The sequence below is a fragment of the Pleurodeles waltl genome, chromosome 8, assembly GCF_031143425.1.
Source record: "Pleurodeles waltl isolate 20211129_DDA chromosome 8, aPleWal1.hap1.20221129, whole genome shotgun sequence".
Taxonomy (NCBI): domain Eukaryota; kingdom Metazoa; phylum Chordata; class Amphibia; order Caudata; family Salamandridae; genus Pleurodeles; species Pleurodeles waltl.
Window position 1 is genome coordinate 788415568 of NC_090447.1, and position 22763 is coordinate 788438330.

Below are 22763 nucleotides of genomic sequence, written 5' to 3' on the forward strand. Positions count from 1 at the left end.
ATATTAACTATCTTTTCCATAGGATTTATTTACATTATTATAATTGTTTATTTAGTTCTCTACTGTAATGTTATAGTAACTCTAAAAATAACATCAATTGATTGATTTCATTGAGTGATTGATTGATTGAGTGATTATTTGAGTGATTGGTTTGATTGTGATTGATTGATTGGATTGATATAGCCAACAAGTCGTTCCCATCCAGTTGGAGACGCACCGAACGTCAGCTATAAGTAGATTATATTAATAAAGTGATCCCATGATTTAACTATTCTTCCCACTATTACCATGATGAGGCCTGGCTAGTCAACCAAGATGGCGGATGGTAGCCTCTGAGCTGCTCTACGGCCTGAATGGAGATAGCAGAATTAGTGGCACCATGACTCTAGGATACCTCTTCTTACCTCACCATCGCTGCCCACAGCACTGGAGCACCTGGACTCTGAAAGAACGGGCAGCTGCAGCACTCCCTGCCCTGATTGTTCGAGTGTGGGACTGGAGAGCCACGATGACAATATGGCTGTGCTGATGATGTTGGCAGGCACAGAACAGACAGACCAATCCTTGGGCTAATTTTCCATTAAAAGAAGGCCTGCCTCCTGAACTCCCCACCTGGGCTTTTGTTGCATCGCATGGCCTGGGGGTGGCTGCTGCGACTGTGAGATTGGAAGCAAGAGTGGGGAGTCTGAGTGAGAGTCACTGGATCAGCCCGGGCAGGCACCAGAGGTAGCACTCCAAACCTCACTTCATTGCTCCAGCCGATCGCATGGCAGCAGACACAGCACCTAGGGAAGGCTTGTATCAAGTTATTTGAGCGGGCTGTAAACATAGACTGCTGTAAAGAGAGGTCCATATACATTGTGTCTGCCCTGACTTCTGTGGAGCTGCCCCGTGGCATGGTGGTCCTGGACCTTGGGGCAACTCCTCTCAGCAGAGTGGACCTTGGGGTCTGGGCTCCAGCTCGCTGCTTGAGGGAGGACCCTCAGGTGTTGGTTTTGGTGTTGCCTGGTCATGCTCTGGCCCACAGTGACTTGTCCTCTATGGCCTCTGCACTTCCCCTGTGCCTGTCACCACACTGGTGACCTGAATGCCAACTAAAGAACATAAAAATTGAGAATTAAACCTATCATGACCCAGTGGCAGATGTGGCTGTGGCGGGTACTATGATGTAGGGAGGCCAAGGCCCTCACAAAGAACAACCTAAAAAAATTTCTGCAGGACTTGAGTAATGAATAGAGGTTAGACTTGAAGGTAGATCTGCAGTCATTGACTAGGGACCTTTGCAAGGCTGTGGCACCCTTCAAAAGGATACAGACCAGATTAAGGGCAGGGTTTTGGAGATGGAGGGAGACCTCTGAACTTGGTAAATAGGGCTCGGAGAGACAACATACAGATTCATAATATCTCAGAAGAAGCCAAAGGCATGGACATCAAGGCATATGTCCATGCCCCGTTCACCCAGATTTTGCATAGGAAAGAGGGGGAAACTGTCGGCATTGAGTGGGTTGCCATGTGGAGTGGCCTTCAAAATGGAAGGGAAGCAATACCGTGCAGTGAAGGAAGAGGAGGGTCTTAACCATCTTTATGTATACTCCAACCAGTGACCTGACAACTTGGACAGGGAGCACAATAGTAGAAATGGAAATAGAGGATGCTCTCCGAAAACATGTCAACAACATGTAGCAGAAAGGACAGTAAATGACCACCGGAAAACTTGACCATCCTGAACCCTACACAGCACAGCACGATGACACATACAGCGGGTGCCAAACGGGCCAGCTTTCACCACTCCTATGCGATGTCAGGGGCAGTACTTACATGCATCATCAAAGATATGGTCTCCATGAGGGCCATCGCTGGTTCGTATTGTGTCAGTGGTAATGAACCCACAATGAATTCATGTATGTTTTTTTGTTGTTTCTTATATATGTCATTGTTCCTGTTTTGGGGGATGTGAGAGGGTGGAGGGTATTACTGAAGTTGGTGAAATAACATTCGATTCCCAGATATTTCTTCATACACAAAACATTCCAGGTGCACAATTGGGACATGGGCCCCACTTGCCTAATGAATTTCAAGGTCCTGTCCCTTAACTTCAAATGGCTTAATTTCCCTTAAAAGCAAATGAAAATCCACAACTTCCTTTCACTACATAAAGCATAGATAGTCACACTACAGGAAACACACCTCAGCATTGATTCCCATCGATTCACCTCTAAGCATTGTCCACAGCAATTCCACTCACACACACACAACAACTTGTGGCTTGGCTATTCTCTTGGCAAACAATTTCATAAGTGACTAAGACGGATGTTACATTACGCTTAAAGGTACCTTACAGGGGAGTAAGATAGCAACAGTCTTATGCCCCAAATCAAGCTCAGGACAGGTTCTTGATGAGTGTCCTTCAGAGACTTCAAGGAGGGGATGGCGCTCCTAATGGGAGACTTTAACACAGTAACGCAGGCAGCAATGGATAGATCTGAGATGACATGGGCAACCCACTGGATAATGACAAGAGAAACTCAGGTAACCTTTCATCAGTTGGGATTGGTGTACGCTTGGAGAGAGCTATACCCAGCAGGTAGGCACTACATGTTCTACTTAAACGTGCACATATCCTATTCAAGATCAAGTCTCAGGAGACTTTATGCCCCTAATCATAGATGCAAGTTTTGGGACCAATATAGTCTTCGACTATGCACATCTATGGCTGGAGCTCAGGGTGGGTCCTATAGGTTTTCCGGACAGGCTTTGGAGACTAGTGGAAACCTTCTAAAGGATGCAGACTACAGAACATAAACAACTTCTAAAATTGACAATTTTATGTCACACATCCAAATGACAGACACCTACCATGGCACTTATTGGGATGCACTTAAAGCTGTGCTATAAGAGAAATGTATTGCTTTAGAAGACTTTGGCAAAAGGGAGAAGGCGCTGATTGCCTTCAACCTAGAGAAGGAGTTAACACTGACTGAAAAAAAAAAAAAAAACAGGGTCTAAAACTGATCCTAAAACAGTAATGACTCTCAGGGGGGAAACTTGGAACAATACAGGTCAGCAACACAGAGTTTGCCTTCTTTGCACTGAAGAGCTGGGTCTACGATATTGGAGACAAAGCTCACTGCCCCTTAGTGAATAAGATGAAAGGGAGGAAAAACAAAGACAGCACTATAGGTTTGAGGACAGCAGGCATACTAACCTATGAGCCAAGGCAAAAAGTTGACCTTTTCAAACAATTGTATGCTAACCTCTATAAAGGCACTAAAGTGTCACCTCCAGCAATACAACAGTATCTATGTGACTTCCCAATTCCGAGGGTGACCAAATCCCAAATGAAGGATTTGGACTCCCCAATTGAAGATGACAATATTTGATCAGCCAATTAATCCCTCAAAGCAAATAAGCCACCAGGCCCAGATCTGTTTGAGGGGATTTCTAAAAGCTGTATTTAGGGAAATTAATACTGCTTCTGAAATACATATTGAACCATTTCAGAACCAGTCACAAAGTTACCTCAGCCATGGAGGAAGCCACAATAGCGGTCATCCCCAAGGTGGGTAAGGACCACTCAGACTGCTCAGACTACAGAGCTATAACCCTATTGAATATACAGATCAAAATATACATGAAAATGTTGGCCATGTGATTGCCCCCCTTCTCCCTCTCCTAATTTATGAAGACCATTCAGGCTTTGTGACAGGAAGAAAAGCTTTTGACAACATACGCCGTTCAGCCCACCTTGTCGAGAAAAATAAGAAAAAGCACATTCAAACTGCACTACTAGCTCTGGACTCCATAAAGGCTTTCAACAGGGTGTCCTGTCCCTTTTAGGGGGCAATGCTCTGCTTTTGCAGATTTGTGGAGATGTTTGTCGGTGTGGTCCTGGCAGCATAGCAGACGTCCCACTGCCAAAATTCTAGTGAGCAGTTAATTCTCTGATACTGTTTATGTGCAGTGAGTTCCCCAACAAAGTTGCCTCTTGTCATCACTATTATACATGCTAGTCATAGAACTCCTAGCTATAAAGAATATCTAGATTCCGGCAGTGAAGGGCATCCTTTTCAGGGGAGTTGAACATAAGATTTAGTTGTTTGCGGATTACATGCTCTTTACCGTGGAATCGCCTCAGCATTCTTGACTCCTTCTGATGCAGCTTCTTGCCAAATTTGGCAACCTACCAGAGCACAAAATTAAACAATCTAAATCATAGCTCCTCCCTCCCATTGAGACTCACACCTCTAAAAGACAATGCAACTTTCAAAGTCACCTCTAACGATCTTAGCTGTCTATGGGTTAAGCTTACCAACTCCCTGTTGGGATGAATCCATGCTCCTAACTCCTGAAGGATTTGAAACTTGCAGTGCAGAAGTGGAATAACTAATACATTTTGTTGCTAGGCCGGATAGCAGCAATCACAATTACCTTGGTCCCTGACTTCGGTACATCTTCCAGGCTTATCCTCACACATGTCATGCTCCACACCAGAAGACTTCACACACTTCTTTATTAACTTTTTCTGGCAGGGCAAGACTCCTAGAATATCTAAAATAAAATTGATGGCCCTGCAGGAAAAGGGAGGGACTGGGCTTCCCACATATCCTCCACTGTCATCGAGCCCCTCAATTGCAAATTCTAGGGGAATCCTGCAGACATTGGTTCCACATGAACAGGGCTGTTGTAAAACGTACATTATCGGAAGTAATCTGGATGCCCTGCAAGCATAGACCCCAAAATGCATATTGTAGCCAATTGGAGGGACGGAGACTGTAGGATAATATCAGACATGCTTTTGAAGTCGGAAATCAGATACTTTATGGACTGTAAGAAAACATACCAGCTTCTGGAGACAGAACATTTCTGGTATCAACAAATATGACATTTGGGTCCCTCACCCAAAATTAATGGCAGCAGAGACCTGAGAGCTGGCAGAGGGTGAAAAACTTCTCACATCATATGGGGGACTAGGAGGTGGGTCTTTGCCATATACAGATATTTACATGCTACTTTAACACCAAACCCCTGGACTTATATGCACATGTGGACAAGGGCACACCAACAAACCATCAGAAACCATAGATGGGAAACGTTGTGGAGGAATATTTAAAAGCATAACCTACCAGTTCATCACAGGGAGTCAACCCTCAAAATAATGACAGCTTGATACCATACACCAGACTGCTACTAATTTATGTTGGAGAGCATGTGAAATGATGGTGGATCTCTTTCATGTCTGGTGGAGCTGTCCAAAATTAAAACACTTCTGGAAAGAAGTCTTATCCACAGTTTAAGACACTACCGGAGCCACAGTACCAGCTGAGCCCACAGTGACAATACTAGGCCTGTGCCCAGAAAGCTGGCACGGAGGTGCTCTGAAACACTGGCGCCTGATATACCAGATGCTGTTAATTGCATAGGTAACCATCACCAAACATTGGAAACAGATGATGACTCCCGGATGGCATACATGGTATTGGCATATCTGGGACACGATGGCAACTGAGAATATGATAGGTCACATAAAGACAGGAGCAGTCTTATGACCATTTAGCAGCAAGTACTTTTGTATATGGATAAAGCACAATGGGTGCTGACCTGTCCTACAGGTTTATGAGCAATACATTTATTCGGCTATGTCTCAAGTGAAGATACAACCTCATGCCTGAGTAAGTTGTGGACCGGTGCACTATATTGACACTGTGCAAGAACGGACAAGCAGAAAAGCATATGGCATGTCTTTGCGCAACTGAAGCAGCCAGCCGCGCTGAACATCAGTAATACCAATGCAAATTCACACCCACCATCAGACCCCAAACAATCTGCAACAGTTGAGGAATAGCCCAGTCCAGGTTCAAACTCCCAAAGATCTCCTGTACCCCCAGTAGACGGGGGCTATACAAGCAAGGAACAAAGTTCCTTTTTTGGACAATTAACAGAGGGAAAAAACAACAAGAGGAAAGAGGCATATCCTATTAGTAAGTTGGCCAGTAAAAGACCAGCCCCCACAAAACTTACATCAGTGAACTTTCCGTCAAACACAGAGTCTTGTAGTGCCATAGAACATCAGCATGTATTAACAGATTACACCAACCAGGACCCTGAGGAGGAGGAGGAGGCCAAGGACCAAAGAGGGAAAGAAAGGAATATATCTAGCCCAAGCCTGAGTTAAACTATCTATCTCAGTGTCAACAGGAAGGAGGTCACAAGCGATCGATCCAGGGCAGAGAAGGATTATCGATGGTCCCATCAGTGGCCACACCTACAGAGGCGCATAAACTACTCCTCATTCCACACTTTAAGTCAGAGGGGAATTTGACATCCTCAATAGAGGAAAAGTTTTAAAATTGATACGGGAAATAAGAGACTTTTCCCAGGTCTCAGCGGTAGACATTTTCTCAGTCGAATTTAAACCCCATCTCACCACACTCACCACATGGACCACCACAGGCCTACTGCATCAAATAATTTCATTTTCCGACATTTTTTATTCATGGGGCATTAAACTGCGACAACTAGACAGGCCTCGCTACCCAGGTCCCCTACGGGTTCCCAGATACCTCAACAAATCAGTGCTAAGAATTGTGACAAGAGCAGATACAATCTCATCGCCTATGGGACATCTAACAGTAGTGAAACCTGATGGTGAAACAGGAATAGGCCACATTCTTTGGGCCTCTAAAGAACTCCAGCCTCCTATACCACAAAAACGTCCCTGACAACAGCAAAAAGGACGGGGACCAAGGTGCAGTCAGACCATGTGTCAACAACTGTTCATGGAAGGTCCATGGCATTCAATCGCTTTAAAATGACCCAGAAGTGCAGTATTTTTTCCAGGAGTATGACATCATCCTACTCCAGGAAACCTGGAGTAAAGAGTGGATTGCGGTGTCCGGGTATGATGCTTCACACATTCCAGCAAGGAGCCATAGCAAATATGGTCACGCAAAAGGAGGCCTGGCAACCTTGGTCTCCACGGCTCTCATATGCATAAAGTTTCAATCGACATAGAGTCAAATTGAATCCAGGCAACCAAGGTCACACTAGGTAGGCCGCAGTGTAGCCAATTAGAGTTAATTCTCTTATATTCTCCCAAAAAAAGCTCAAAAGGAGAGTAAAGTGGAACTCTTGGGTGAATGAATCAATGTCATACAAAGACAATACCATGAGCATATACTCATCATCAGTGGCGATTTCATTCTTAATCTGCTGACCTCAAAAGGAGGAATCACGAAGAACCGAATCACAAGTGCTCATAGAAAACAGCTGCAGCAATTAAGTCTAACTTTACTAAATGGAAACAGTGAGAAGGACTCCCCAGCATTCATAACCTTTGTAAATGGGAAAACAAGCTCAACCATCGATTACAGTGTGATAAATAACTCTGCAATGCCCCTGGTGCGGAGCTTTCAAATTAAATGCAGAACAGAGAACAACCATTTTCCACAAGCATTGGAGTTGGCATACAAACCCGAGTTGCTGCAGCCCTCGAATGACTAAATGAGACCCCCCAGCCACGTTTAATCTTAAGAGATTGAAATGGCGTGCGAAAGGGAAAGCGGCTGTGATGGATGAGGTGTATCATATGGCAGGCTCCCTAGAAGAGAGAAAAACTTTTGCTGATATGCAACAAAAGGTGCCCACTCTCAAAGGGGACTGGAATGAAGACTTGGCCATGCTAAGTCGCGGTTTGCTTGCAAAATTCCCTGCCACTTCTAATCCAGCCTTCCAGGGATTGGCCTCCGTGTCATGAAGGGATCGAGACAGTCACCCTGGTTTAACAAAGCCTTGTGTGCCCAGAAATTACAAATTGCATAGCAAACCAAGAAAATGGTAAAAGCGATCCTTCGGGGAGAGGGCAGAGATAAGCTCACCCTGTGGGCCATGAATGTATTGCTTACATTGCTGGTCCACAAAGAAAGGTTTTCAAGAACATTCTTGGTCCAAATTACTGTGGGCAAGTCGAATGCCACTTTTAGCAGCTATTTTTAATGCCTGCACAGAACAGGAGTTAAAAGGAGGCACACCATTATTCTTAATAGACCCCTATGTACCTTGCAGGATTAGGGCCAATATTTTTGGTGCTAATCCTGCAATGTACTACAATAGCATCAAAAACTATGACGCTACTGTCTCTAACTTGCGCCATGGTGCGCCATAGTTTAATACAGTGCATACATGGTGGTGTCAGGGGGGCGCTGATGGGCACAAGAAAAATGACACTGCATATAATACAACACCACTTTTCTTAAATATGGGCCTTAGTGTTCTCTACACATGATCCTACTTGGGCACCTGGATAATGAATGTGGTATACTGGGAGAAAGGGATGGGAAAGAGACTTTATATAGAGCATGTTTCTTTGATGGTTTGTTTCTATTCACATATAATTTCCACGTATTAAATGGAAGTTGTATTGTATTGCTAGAAAATCAATAAACTGCACTTGGAAAAAAACTTTCGGAGTGCAGATAGTATTTTGTTACTTGACACTGATCATGAAGACCAAATGCATTCAAATACGACACATCCTGAATTTAGTTTTTTCAAGTCCTTCAATGGAAAAGTACCATGTGATACCCTCAGAGATCTACACATTCACCCTTGCTGTTCATGATTTACACGAGCCAGGTCCAACAGAAAATCTGACAGAGGCAGTGGCATCTGGAATCAGCGACTAAATCAGAGTCATTACAACATCACAAATTACCTTCACCATATCTGTTACTTGGTGAAGAAAAATCGTGAACAGCAACACAACAGAAGTTCTGATACACAAAGCCGCCATTTGTATGTCACACTACTTTAGGAATGCCCCTTGCTAGGACAAAAAAGTGAAGCAGCCTTATTTATAGCTTTTTAGCACCGCATTTGCGTTATTTTTTAATGCAAAAGTCGCACCAACTTACAAAATCTAATTGCATTTTATAAGTTTGTGCTAGTTTTGCATAAAAAAATGACGCAAATGAGCCGCGAAAAAAGTATAAATATGGGCCTTAATATTTAGCTCAGACTCAACATTTACCCTAAAAATAAATGCATATGTGAATTTGCAAGCTTCCAGTAAGCATACAGCTAATAAAGTAACCACCCGGGCTGCAGGCAGTGCATCCTACTGATTAGACACTCCTACAGTTGTATGAAGAAACTTGGATTTCGAGACTTGCCCGATTCCTGAAAGAATCCTAGGGTTTTCGCCACAAAAAAGGGAAGGCCTATTGAGCATCATTGCGGCTGAAGGAAGAGGAAGCATTGTGATCAAGTATTTAAATATTATTAGTGGCATTAAAGACGTTGGAAATTAAATCATGTGTGCATATAGCTCCTTCATCGGTTCCCTTATAGCTCCTTATTCTACCTTGTGTGCACTTTAACCATGTTTCCTTAGTTAGATGAGTGCACAAAAGGCAGAAAGTACATAATATATATTGAAAAATTAATCACTAAGGGCCAGAATTACAAGAAACTGGTGCAGCGCGGTTCTGCACCAAAATTATCAGCGGCGCGCCAGTTTGAAACGCAGGGATGCACCATATTTCCACAAATACAGCGCACCCTTGCATTTCCCCCTGCACCAGCGTTAAATTAAGCAGCCTGCGCCATAGTGCAAGGGTGTCTCTATTGAGGGATGTGATTGTTTATGTGCAGGAAGGTGTAAATCCTCGCACATAAACAATCTACAATGGCATTTTACCCTTTCTATGCGTGCTGCAGAGTGCACCACACATAGAAAAAGCAAAAAACAAGGAGGAATAAAAGTTTTGTTTCTCATTGTGCCATGAGTTTGGTGTTGGATTTTGGCACTGCCTCATATTTACAAATTATTGTAAATCTGGGGCAGTGTAAAAAGCAATGGGTAGTTTGGACCTAGTTTAAGACTAAATTGATTTGTAAACAGCTGCTTGCTTCTTTTATTTAACTATTGCATTTGAATGTTATTGAATGCTGGTCTTAGGGTTTAATAATCAACCAGCATGTGTACATGCATTTGCTTCATATTTGATTTGCTGCAATGTACTGAAATGGGTTTGAATGCCCTTAGAGGCCTTGATTCACCTCACTTAAAACACCCAATGAGAAGTTAATATGTACTCTTCTGTATGAAGATAAGGTTGGAGGGCACCTTTTGTGGATGAGGGTAAAGACGGATTTAAATATATGGGTTCCCTCTCATGATAGCAAAAACAAACTACAAACTAAAGACCTGATTTATACTTTTTGGTACAAAACTGCATTAACGCAGTTTTGCACCAAAACGTTTAGCACCGGCTTGCACCATTTCTGTGCACCAGCCGGGTACCATATTTATGGAATGGTGCAAGCCGGTGCAAAGGATAGGCTAGCAAAAAATAAATTACGTTAGTCGGGTGGGGCTGGCGGTATGGAAGAAGGGGGTTTTGCACCAAAAAATGACATTAGGCAGTTTAGAGTAAAAAAAGATGACTCTAACCTGCCTAGAGTAAATTTCTGATGCAAAACCATCCATACCACATGACTCCTGTCTTAGAAAAGACAGAAGTCATGCCCACCACCCGAATGGCCAGCACAGGGGACCAGGGTCCCCTGGGCATGGCCATTGCACCCAGTACCATGTAGGGGGGGCCATTTCAGGGCCCCCTATGGCACTTTAAAAAATAAAATGCAATACTTACCTGTACTTACCTGGAATGGAAAGCATCCTCGGAAGTCCCTCTGGTGTGGGGGGAGGTGTCCCTGGGGCCTGGGGAGGGCACCTGTGGGCTTACTCAATGATGTTCCACCATGGAAATAGGCCCACAGTTCCCCTAACGCCTGCCCTGACCCAGGTGTTAAAAAATAGGGCAAAGAAAGCTTTGCACCATTTTTTTACCCCTCCTCATTCCCGTGCACCATTTTATCACAGGAGTATAAATATGACGTTAAGGCCATAGAGTCATTTTTTTGCACATGAACACCTACCTTGCATCTCATTGAGGCAAGGTAGGATTCCACTTCCAAAAATTACTTTAACTCCATAAATTAGGCGCTACACGGGTCTAGCGCCAAAGTTTAAATATGGAGTTAGTTTTGCACCGAATTCGAGTAAAAAAATGATGCCAATTCGGTGCAAACAGAGTACAAATATGCCCCTTTGTTTCCTGCTGCAAACAAAAGTGCTTGTCTTAGTCCATCTGTTGGGTATAACACCATCAGAGTAATATTGTCACATTTCTAATGCTTTAACACATCCTTCAACATGTCAAAGGCGACCAGTTAACTTTTCAAATTAGGTGACAGCTGTGTTCCTCTCCATGGTCAGTTTGTGTTTTTTGGTAAATTTTGGTCTGAGCTAGAGTGTTGAAACCTGAAATGTATGCAGTGAGTATTGGAGGATGTGTGTTATGTTGCAAGCCCATTTTATATTGAAAATGTTTCTGGTGTTGAATCGTGTTATTCTAAAAGCCTTCCATAAGTCCCTTGTTTTGCTGAAATTAGTTAAATTCTGTTCTCGTTATATATGTTGGATGGGCTCATTGTGCTTAATTTGTAAAAAAGAAAAGTGCAGAGGCATTTTTCATCCTTTTCTCTCAAATCCATGTTGTCTGTCTTTCACTTCACTTGACAAAGTCTGATACTGTAAAACAACTCTGGGCCCCCAAAAATGAGTTGCAGCGCCCACCACCGGAGACTACCCATGTGGTCCAACCATGTTGTTGTGGTCCCTAATGCAAACCAGGGAAACTGGGCTCCTCCTACCCATGGTCAGTACAATACATCGGAATGGAGGTGCAGAAGTTCTATTCGCTCCTAAGACCCGGAGCAACAGTACCTGCTGCACCATTGCTAGCTACACTGTAGAACCAGTGGCACAAATGAAGCACTGGGGCGGCACTCCAGTCAGTTGTCTTTGCTTGTAGAATTGCTAGCGCTTAGTCAGTGAAAATGTTTTTGAAAATCGTTTCTAAATTATGCGTGTGGCCAGGACCCCATAAATACATAATATGCCTTCGAAAAGCAACACCTCACTTTGAGATCACGCCGCTCACTCTGTACATGTCATCTAAACTGCAAAAAACCCTCACAGAGCAAGGGCACGCTATTAGAAGAACATGCAACCACGGAGAACAAGCATTTTCAATGCAACTGGTCTCGCATTTGCTCGAGTTAGAGCTATTAGCTTTTTAAACTCCTAACCGGACTTTTCTTGCCACACAAATGAAAAAAAAAGCAACGCGATCGCGGTATGTAAACCCCAGCGCGATCGCGCTGCGTTTTTTTTTTCCTTTTCATTTGTGTGGCAAGAAAAGTCCAGTTAGGAGTTGTAGACAGACTAGAAGGGCAAGGGCTGAGAACATCAGTAGGACAAGCATAAAGGGAATCAGGAAGTCCAGGAAGGGTCGATAAAAAGGTTTCAGAATGAGTAAGTGCCAGAAAGGAGTAGGGCTAGAAAGGACCAGGAGTAGGAGAACCATATTGGAGAAACCAGGGTGACTAGGACTAGGGTGACCAGGGACAGGGAGAGAAAAAGCACACTTCAAAAAAGTAGGACCTGGAACAGGACGAAGAGAAGAACCAAGGCCAGAATGCATAGAAGGACCAGGCGAAGAAGGAAGAAGACTGGAGGAGAAGACATATTTGATCCCAGGTCATGTATAGTATGATATTCCCCTTGTAAACAGTTCTTATTCATGCTTCTTATACAGTCAAACCCTAAAACCTGCCATATTATTCAGCCACTTGCAGAACTGATGGTGTGTGCTGAAAAAACAGGGAATGCAATTGTTGGCAAGTATGTGCTGAAAAATCAGAGAACGCAAAGCGAATGAAAATCCAGGAATGTTACATTGTGATCTCACAGTAATAGCAGATGCTGTCTGACCCTGACATAGTGCTATCAGGGCAGATCAGTGGGCAAAGGGACTGAACCTTGGCAAAAGGGTCTACAAGTGCATGGATGAAAAGAATTGCAATCTATGTAGGATGGCAGAAAGCGTCAGAGGCTGAAGTCAGCAAAATTGTTAATGGCTGTCAAGGAGGGTCAAAGGACTATGACACTTAGCAAAGGTGAACTCTGGATCACAAGATGGCTCTAATGAGCAGGGATGTGTGTCAGGAAGGTTGCAGATAGATGAGATCAAATGCCACATGGGAACTCTGAGTAACAAAGGCCTCTGATTGCCAGCTGCATTAGCACTGAGAACCAAGGCCAGCAGTGGTAGCTTCATAACCATATGTAATGCCTTCAAAAATCCGAGGGCAATTTGAAGGGTGGTGGGGGTATGTATGTAGCAGAAGTATTTGGAAGGCCATTAATGTGGCTCTAAGAGTCAAGACTGGAAGTGTAGTATGTATATATGTATATAGCCCTCAGATCACTGCTCAGACAATGCATGTGGATGTCAGGTGCATGTATGTACAATGCTTGTATAGCAAATGTATAGCAGAAAGATTACTTGTAAGGTGAAAGTCTGAGTGATGGCAGCAGACAAATTTTGGATGGCTTCTAGTTAAGCATGTCACATGATGAAGCACTCTCCATCATGCTTCCTTGCTTCATACAAGTTCCCCAGATAGTGGAATGTATTGACTGCATTCCTGTGCAGGGTGGAGATGTTGCCACTGACATGAGAGAAAATTGAGAAAGGATGACCCATAGAAATTCAATGATGGCCTTGTTAGCAAACGGCTTCTGATTAGTTATTTCTGAGCAATGACATTTGGTAGACGGTAGGAGTGAGAGGAAGCTCAGCAGATGTGTCAATTAAAGGTGAGGATATTTCTAAGCAAGGCCTGCCCTTTAGTCTGTGACTCATTACTGTTTTAGTAAGTCTAATGATACCTAGCTAAAGAAATCTCATGCTTCCTTGTGCCCTGGTTTTGGGTACTCCTGCTTGGAGTCAGCTCTATTGCTACTTGCTGTGAGAGTCATAACCTTACACAAAGACTGTGTCCGAGCTACCGCCAACAAATGACATTTGAAAGAGACACACTCCAAGCAAGATCTGAAACCTTAGCCTGTGGATTCACATCCCTGGTCTAGAAAATTTGTATACAAGAGGGACTGTGAAATGATCAATTTATAGTTTACAACAATGGAGGTAAAGTGTTTTTGTTTATTTGAAATGTCTTATTTGCTACAATATTTGCAATAAAGTCAATTAAAAATAGCTCCCTCAGTTTCTTTTCTGTATCTTTGATGTCCATATGTCTTCCTCTAATTTACTGGGAATATTCTATGACATTCCAATGACATTCAGTTCAAATAGCCCAATTAGTTTGCTGGTAAAGAAGACATCATCCAAGAATTGGCCATCTGGTAATTAGTTGACAGTATAGATCCTTCTTTCCATGGCCTTCCTCACGAAATTCTCCCCTGTCCTGAGAGAAAGATGAGGTAATGTGCATCTCTGGTGTATAGGCTGAATGCTCATCCTCCCTCCATAATAATAATAACCTTTGATTCCAGCGGTGATTCTTACCTGAAAAGAGGAAGTGGTAATCTCTGGTATGTACCTGAATGTGCCATCTCTTTCTGTCTCCTTTATACAGAGCGGAGTTCAAGAAGGCCCAGAAAGGGCCCAAATCTTCTGATTCTCTATGAGTAGAGTCTAACTAAAGGAAAATGGCCTAACATACTCATAATTCTAAAAGCTGCTTCTAACACACCAACCTTAAAGCTCGGGTCCTCCATTTTCCTCTGTGATTATACATTTGCCAGCAAAAGGCTCCAGGAAAGGCAGTTTACTTGTTGAGTACCACAATCCACTATGCTCTCCCTAGAGTAGCCTGGACTGGAATGGAGGTTTCCCCTCTCCGACCTTAAGACACTGCCATCCTGTAACGCAAGTCAACCACAACCACCCAGCTGTGTCTATTGCTGGATTCCACTGGAATGCTGCAATTTATCTGTCATAGTTTGGCTTAGAGTTTCCTTTGGCAGGTAAGTTTCTGGTAATGAAAGATCTGCTTTGGCACTTGACATTGGGACCCAAACCATCCCACTAGGTTTAATCTCCACGTTCGTCATGGTCAATGAAGGGAGTGCTCTTCAGAGGACTCATAAAGCTGTTTTGTAAACAAGACTTTTGCCTGCACGGTAGCCAGGCTTTCAGAGGGGTAATTCGTGCTGGAGGAGCTGATGGTTTGCGTAATACATCATTCTCAGTCAGGAGAGTGTTTGGCCCACCAGGAAGAGAGGCTGTCACTGAGCAGAAACCTAGACTGTTCCTGACATGAAAAAACCCTGAAGAAACTGGCTGCCAGAGGAAGTAAGTTGAAAAGTCGAGCCATATTATAAGGCATCTCTTGGTTTTCCTCAGCAGTTCCCAGAGTGAACTGTGCCAAGACATTAGGCTAACGACCAACCCCAACTAATCTAGCCTCTCAATGCCAGGTGCTAAGAGACCAGTGCGCTGCTGCCTGATGTTGGGGTTGTCATGCAAGAGGAGTCGCTGTCACTACAAATGTGGAAGCCATGGTCCGTTCCGGGAGGCTGCAACTGCTGAAGATGAACACCCTCTATAGATCAGGCCTGGAAGCTGAAAATTCTGAGACAAAGCAGCCATCTGGATGCAGTCTGGAAGGTTAAATCTGGTGAATCAAAGCTCTCATCATACATGTCTGCTGCAATAATTCTCACCCAACAGCCCATCTGCCAAGTGAAACTGTCCCCAACACCATGACACAGCAGGGGATCAGCAGAGCAGGCCCCTAATCATCAACCACCTTCTTTGCGGGCCACGGCGACGTCAAGGGGTGCTGCTCTACGCCATATTTTCCGAGGTGGAGGTGGCTGCACTGGTGTTCTATGTGCAGCTCTACTTCCCCTCCATCTTGGCAGCAGGCGCCATGCCCAGGTCTGGGTACGGCCTCCGGGGCACACCAACAGTGCTGGGAGAGGGAGTGCTCTGCAGTCCAGCTCACCTAGAAATAGCTGACGCACTGGTGGGCCATTGCATAAAAACAAAAGGGGGAGGCATGTGTGGCGTCTAAATTGTGATTTTTTTTTTCTAGCCCACTGACCACCACTGTCTGGGCCAGTAGCGACAGCACTGACATGGCTGCAAGAATGAAGGAGGGTGGAGTCTCTGTGGCAGCCGTGGCAGACGGTAGTAAGTCCTATCGCTTGATTATTGACGATTAGTAATGAAGTCACTTCCAGGGTGTAGTAGTGTTGTTGACTCACTCGTCAACACCCTGCTTTTGCAGATGCAGTGGAAGTTAAGCAAGCATTGGGCTCTTCTATCTGCAACTCAGCAGACTAAGCTTTATAAAATAAACTTGAACTATGATGTGTTTTTGGAAAATTAAAAGAAGGATGGAAGTAGAATGGATGGGTGAAATATAGTATAAGTGAAAAGGTGTGTGCGTGGATGAAAGGATGCAAATAATAGTCATTTAGGTGGGTGATGAGGAGGATGATAGGATGCATGTGTGGGAGAAGGATGGATGAAAGGGTATATGGGTGAAGGATGCCAGCCCAGGTGGGTGAAAGTATTCCTTGCTTGGATGGGTGAACGGACTCCTCGAGTAGGTTAGATCCCTTGGATGGGTGAATGGGTGAAAGGATGCATGAGTGGTTATTGGGTAAATGTATGTTGGTGAAAGGTTATTAGAGAGCCATGTTTGGAATTTGGATGGTTTTAAATGGTGAAGGACTGGGTGAGAGAATGTACAGCTTAGCTTAAATGGTGTGTATCAAAGCCAAGGGTGAAGAAGAATAAGGGTATTAAAAGAACACATTTGCAATGATGAATAGGCAAATGCTTGGAATGAAGAAACAAGGGAGCTCTTCTGGATAGGGGCGTTCTTCTTAACTACTTTACTTGCTTAGAATGTTTTTAAGGTTTGAAAGGTACTTCTGAATATTCCCTTGACTCAGTATTTTTCAAGCGAGGCAGGTAATATGCATCCCAGCATCTATTTATTATTGCCTCCCTCCCTTTCTCTGGCCTTCACCAGTGCCACCCATGATGACCAAAGAGCTGCACCTTTCAATTCGGCAGAATCAGCACTGCAATGTTGGCTGTGCAATGTGCGTCTGTCAGCTTAAGTTAAGGTAATGTGTCAAACACTTTTCAATGCATGGCAATGTTAAAAAAGGTGTGTTTCCCTTTCCTCCCAGTGCCTACTCGGTCAGTCACTTCCTAGTACTTCACTCCTGTAATCTTTCTTAACTTCTGTCCCAGACTTCTGAATAATTTGAAAAATCCAATCTTTGGTTGCACCACATTTCTCAAGCCGGGAGATAAAAATAATTCATTATGGCTTCCATCATGGATTTACTTCCGTTCTAATTTTTCCCTTTCAACATTTGCCAACCATAGTGAGTCACATTACCAGCCAAACCTTAGGCACATGATGATGATGATGAGGAGGAGGAATTGATTGATCTGTAAAGTGTGTACTCTGCCTACCCATCCTAACCCACTCTACCTTACCATGCAGTTGAGTACCTTAAGAATATTCCTTTAATTACTGCAAAGCAAATGTATTTGTTTGGAAAACAAAAAGTACTTATTACAATGTGTGGTGGAAAAGGGCCATGAGGACAGTGAGTAAAGTGGTCCATAAGTAAGTGCCTTGATTTTCCTGAATGGGATAGTCTGTGATGATGCAAATGTACCACATGCAATCTATATCCCATACCTTAATGCTTTCCCTATGCTGCAGTGCATCGCTTTTCCTACCACCTATTTATGGCAGATAGAATGTCTGCCTGATTGATTAAATTATGTGGTGTGTTTCATTCTTAGAATTCATCGGCCTTGTAGTCCAGGTAACAAAGAAGAACAGGGCCATTGGAATAATGCCCCAGCTTCAGACAGTATTGAGTAGCTGAGTTAGCAATGCCACCATTAATTTAGCAAAATAGTAGAGAGAAGAATACTTGTACTCCATAGGGTATATTATGGCTGTGACAGTTATCCCCTTACAATGAATGACCTGAGGTGACCACCAAATGTACTGCTACTGTGCAACTACACTACATGATTTTAAATAAGTGTTTTGCTCAGAGCATTTTATTTTTACAATTTCTCTTTTTTTCTTCCTTAATATAGCTATTCCTGCTGGTCCAGCATCACAGCAGGAAATAGCAGCCTGGCTGTGGCAGACAAAGCTGGAGGCTATATGGGCTGAGTACTAGCCGCTAGTATTCCTTGAGGAGGAGGTGGCTATCAGTACTCAGGGCCCCAGCCAGGCCCCAATGCCTCCAGCCTTGTAACCCCTATGCCACAGTGCCAGAGCAGCCGCCCGCCATGGCATTATCCCTGCTGCCACCCCCATCTTACAATGCAGCGTGCTTTGGAGGCTGGTGCATCTAGAGGCCCATCAGGCACGTGTGGAGGGGCTTCTCAGGAGAATCCTGGCCCACCTTTAGTACCCTCCTCTGCCCATTTTATAACCTTTTATTTTGGTGGGTGGGACTTGTTGTGGGTAGAGAGGATGGAACTGGGTTTGTGGGTGGAAGGGGTGGGTATTTTCTTTTTTTTGTTATGGAGGGGGTTAAATAAATAGTAATTGACAGTTCATCATGCCTAAAATCTTTTTGGGGGTTTTTTACTTCGCACTCTTGTCTTTATGCAGCGTGTTTTAAAAATTTGCTGATAGTGTATTCCTTTTAGTGCAGCATGTATAACAAATCTGCTGATAGTGTATAACAATTATTTATGCAGTTAGGTAACATTGTCCCAATACTCTTCCAGTCTTTGCAGTGCATTGTGCAAAATTTGACCCGTAGGATTGGAGCAGAGAGATTTGCCATTGCCAAATTTATTGCCTAAACTAAAAGTACAACAATGCTCCATAATTCCCTTACCTGAATGGATGAAGTGAGGCTGCATGGTTTCTCAAGGTACCATGGATGTGGGGTAGTATCATTCTAGCGCACTAACAGCAAAGGTATCGGAAGTGAGGTGTCACTCCACCAAGGTGAACTCAAATGAGGAGCCTGCACACTGATTTGAGGTTGCTTCTACCACATCTGCCCCAGCAAGTGTGAGAATAATCAGTGGTGTAAACTATTAAGTAAGGCCTCAATCCTCAATCAGTCAGTTAATAACTCAAGGTTCGTTTTTGAGGAAGGCCTGTGCAATAATGTTCATGCAGTGCGCCAAACACAGGACCAAGAAATAGCCACCATCTGACATGGCCTTAACTATATTATCTCCATTGTCCATGACAACAAATCCAATGTTAAGCTTTCTGGGACGCAGCCATTCAAAGCCCTTGTTGTTAAAGTCATCCAAGATCTTAGCAACTGTATGGGATTTCTCCATGGTGAACATAGCTGCTGTCTATAAACCATAAGGCAACCCTATTTTAATAAAAATAGCCATTTGATGATAGTATACCATAGTTAATAAGCCTAGAGACCATACCTATGTTAGATTGTTTTTATTTTGTTTACATTCAAATCAATATATTCATAATAGCAAAAGAAAAATTCCCAAATCCAAATGACAATCGTTAATATACAAATTTCCATTTATAATGCAACAAAATATCACTCTAATCCAACCTATACTCTAATGTCCCCCTAAACGTATTCTATCACACCTCCCAATTCATAGTAAATCTCACCTCTCATTCATACCCAGATAACTACACACGCACTCTGCATCAAGCATACCATCCACTCATTTCTAAACAATCCCTAACTACTCCAGCACAATATAAAATCATTATAACATGTCATCAGTAAAATCCAACATGCACAGAATCATATGCTATATTCATTCATAGTACTTTTTGTCCTTTATATCATTTGTTAATCTCCTTAGATAAATCACATAATTTGACACTGATCTTATGTTTGTAGAAAACTGAAGTGCCAACGCACGCTTCGGTGTTCCTCCTTCTAGGGAACCACCTTCATCAGGGCATATCCATACTTCAAAATAAGGGGGGGATTTTTAATAGGTTCTCCAATTTGGTTTATGAGAAGGTTTAAAACCTCTCTGTTCCAATAGTTTGTTTACAGGTCATACCATGACCTACTAGAGAACCTTACACTGCTGAGGAGTGAATTGTTAAGCTCCTTATCAGCATAGAGACAGTCCAATGGCTATTACTCCCTCGATGAATATCTCACAAGGAGTTACACCCTTTCCAAAGGGGGGGCTCTTCTGGTGTCATCTAGAACAGGTCCATCCAATGTCAATACAAAGTTCCTCATACTGGTTTTAGGATGACCTTAAAAGGCTTCAAGGAATGCTGTCTTCCAATAGTGTATCTGATCCGTCCAATGGACACAAGTGTAACCCCATACATGTGCCTGATGACAGGAAAAACGTGAGCAGATAAGCCTGGATCCAAGATTCTCCCAAGGCGTGAGATCCCCTACCTGCATAGGGACTTATTAAAATAGGATGGCCTTATGGTTTATAGACCTTGTTATTTCCCCTGTTAGGGCTACCCTACATTGGTGTCAGGGGTCCTCTTGTTTGCACTGGAACATAGCTACTTTTGCATGCCTCCAAGCACCATTAAAAGTTTCAGCAGTGTCAACACCAACACCTGCATATACAATTTCTCTAACCCTCACAAAAGAGATTCACTATGCAGCAGCTTGGCAACTGGTCCACATGTCTGTCGTCAGGTGGATTGTCTGGACAGCACTCTGCTGCAAAGCTTGTCCAACCAATTCCAGCACATTGTGATGTAGCGCTGGAACAGCAACTCTGGTGAAATAGGTCCGACTGGGAACCTTCCATTTTGGGCAGATATCCACCACAAATTCTAGAAAACCCCCTCCTTTGACAAAAGAAGAAGGCAGGAGGTCCAACGCTAACATGTTAGCCAGCTTTCCATTGTACAAACATGCCGCTGGGTGGTTGAGTTCATACTGGCCCTCCTTCCTAAACATGGCAGTCATAGTTGCCTGGATTTTTTTCTTTGTTGATGCCACTGATAGAGGCAACTTAGAAGGTAGTGGTTGGCTCAATGTGCGTCTCAGGGGGGCAGACACTGTAGGCTCTTGCCTTGTTGTTTGACCTGACTCTGAGTCTTTCTCTGCCATTGCGATGTTGCTGATGTGGGCGATGATATTACTGCACTGCTGGGGACAGGACTGATTTGTGTAACAAAAATGTCACCCTCTTACTCACCTTGCACCATGATCAGATCAGATTCTCTGCTGTCAACACCTTCACTAATATCACTTGCGGGCTTATCCTTTTGCCCACTAAGGTGCGCCTCCCAGCGGATTGTGTGGTATTTTCTCAAATGGGTTGTTTGGCTTCTGGCTCCATAGTTTGTGCCAAGCTTACCTCGAATAACACTTGCTTGGCAAATGGAGCATATGGCAATGTATGACTCATTTTCACTAACCATAAAGAAATCCCAAACTGGGGAGGTCAACTTTCTAACAATAGTGCCGCTGCCAATGTCTGAAGAAGGGGCGGTAAGTGGATGTTGTTTTGATGACATTTGCCTCGCTGCAGTGCCTTCTTCCACTGAGGTGGGTGTGGAAGATGTAGGTTTCACTCGGGGCCTTGTAAATATGGAAGCTGGTGGAGGTTGTTGTATAGCTGCCACATCTCTCGAAGCAAATTGAGAAGATGGGGTAATGTTTGACTCCACTGGGGCTGGACTAACATTAATGATAACTGGCTCATCGTCAGACTTGTCATCCTCCTCTTCTTCATCTATAACTCTAGGGCCTATATTTATACTTTTTTAGCACTGCATTTGTGTCATTTTTTTACGCAAAAGCGGTGCAAACTTACAAAATACACTTGTACTTTGTAAGTCTGCACCGCTTTTGCATCAAAAAGCGGCTTAAATGCAGCACTAAAAAAGTATAAATATGGGTCTAAGTCTTTTAGGAACATTCCTTTTCACTCTTTGCCTCTCCTGGTTTGTCTCAGACTGAGGTGGCATCCAAGTGGAATCTTCATCATCAGAAGGGGGGCTTGAGGAAGACGATGGTGGAGATCTGGAAGACAGTGGATCTTGTGAAAGAGGGGCTTCTTCGGCTTCCTCTGTGTGAAGCTTAACATCCTGATGTGCTCCTCCTTCAGGAGGAACTGCTATTGCTGGCTGCAGCTGTTGTTGTTCACTGGCCTGACTTTCTGGCAACAATTGGGTACTACTTTAAGAAAGAAATAAGTCCAATTCATCGTCACTGCTTGTCCGCATTCCTGTAATAAGAGAGGCTGACTCTGCTCTAGATATGGGCTTGAGCCTACTTTGGAATGAGGCCGCTGATGCGAGAGTGGTGCTCCCAGCTTTCTCCTCAGAGGCTGGGGCGGCAGGCACACGTCTTTGCCCAAAAATAGTCTGAGGTGACATACCAGTGGTGGGAAGCTCCTTCTTATCACTGGCTACTCTCCTGTTAGCAGCTTTCCTTTGGGCCTTCTTGAAGCCATCAGTTGGCACTAGCACTTAGCTTCACCAGCTGAAGAGATGTCCGTGTGATCGTGAGTGTGATCACACATCACAAGGAGCACAGGCCTTCTGTCTGGCACTACTGTGGGTGATATCTCGTTCTGTTCGCACAACTTGAAGCAAACATTCAAGAAGGATCAGTGAAGCACGGCATTGTTGTTGCAGTTGCATTAGTAGTCGAAACAAACAATATCATAGAATGGTTACTTAAATAAACATATAAATAATTCTGAAATACAGTGTATCCATTTACAAAAACAACACACCAACATTAACTTTCATTATCATGTACAATACAGTCATGAAGGGCACGAAAGAACAACAACTACAACATACAGAATGTAACTGTTTGAGTTATCATGTCGGCATCAAGCTGGCATGTGGAACTCAAGGAGGTGCTGCTGACAAATGGA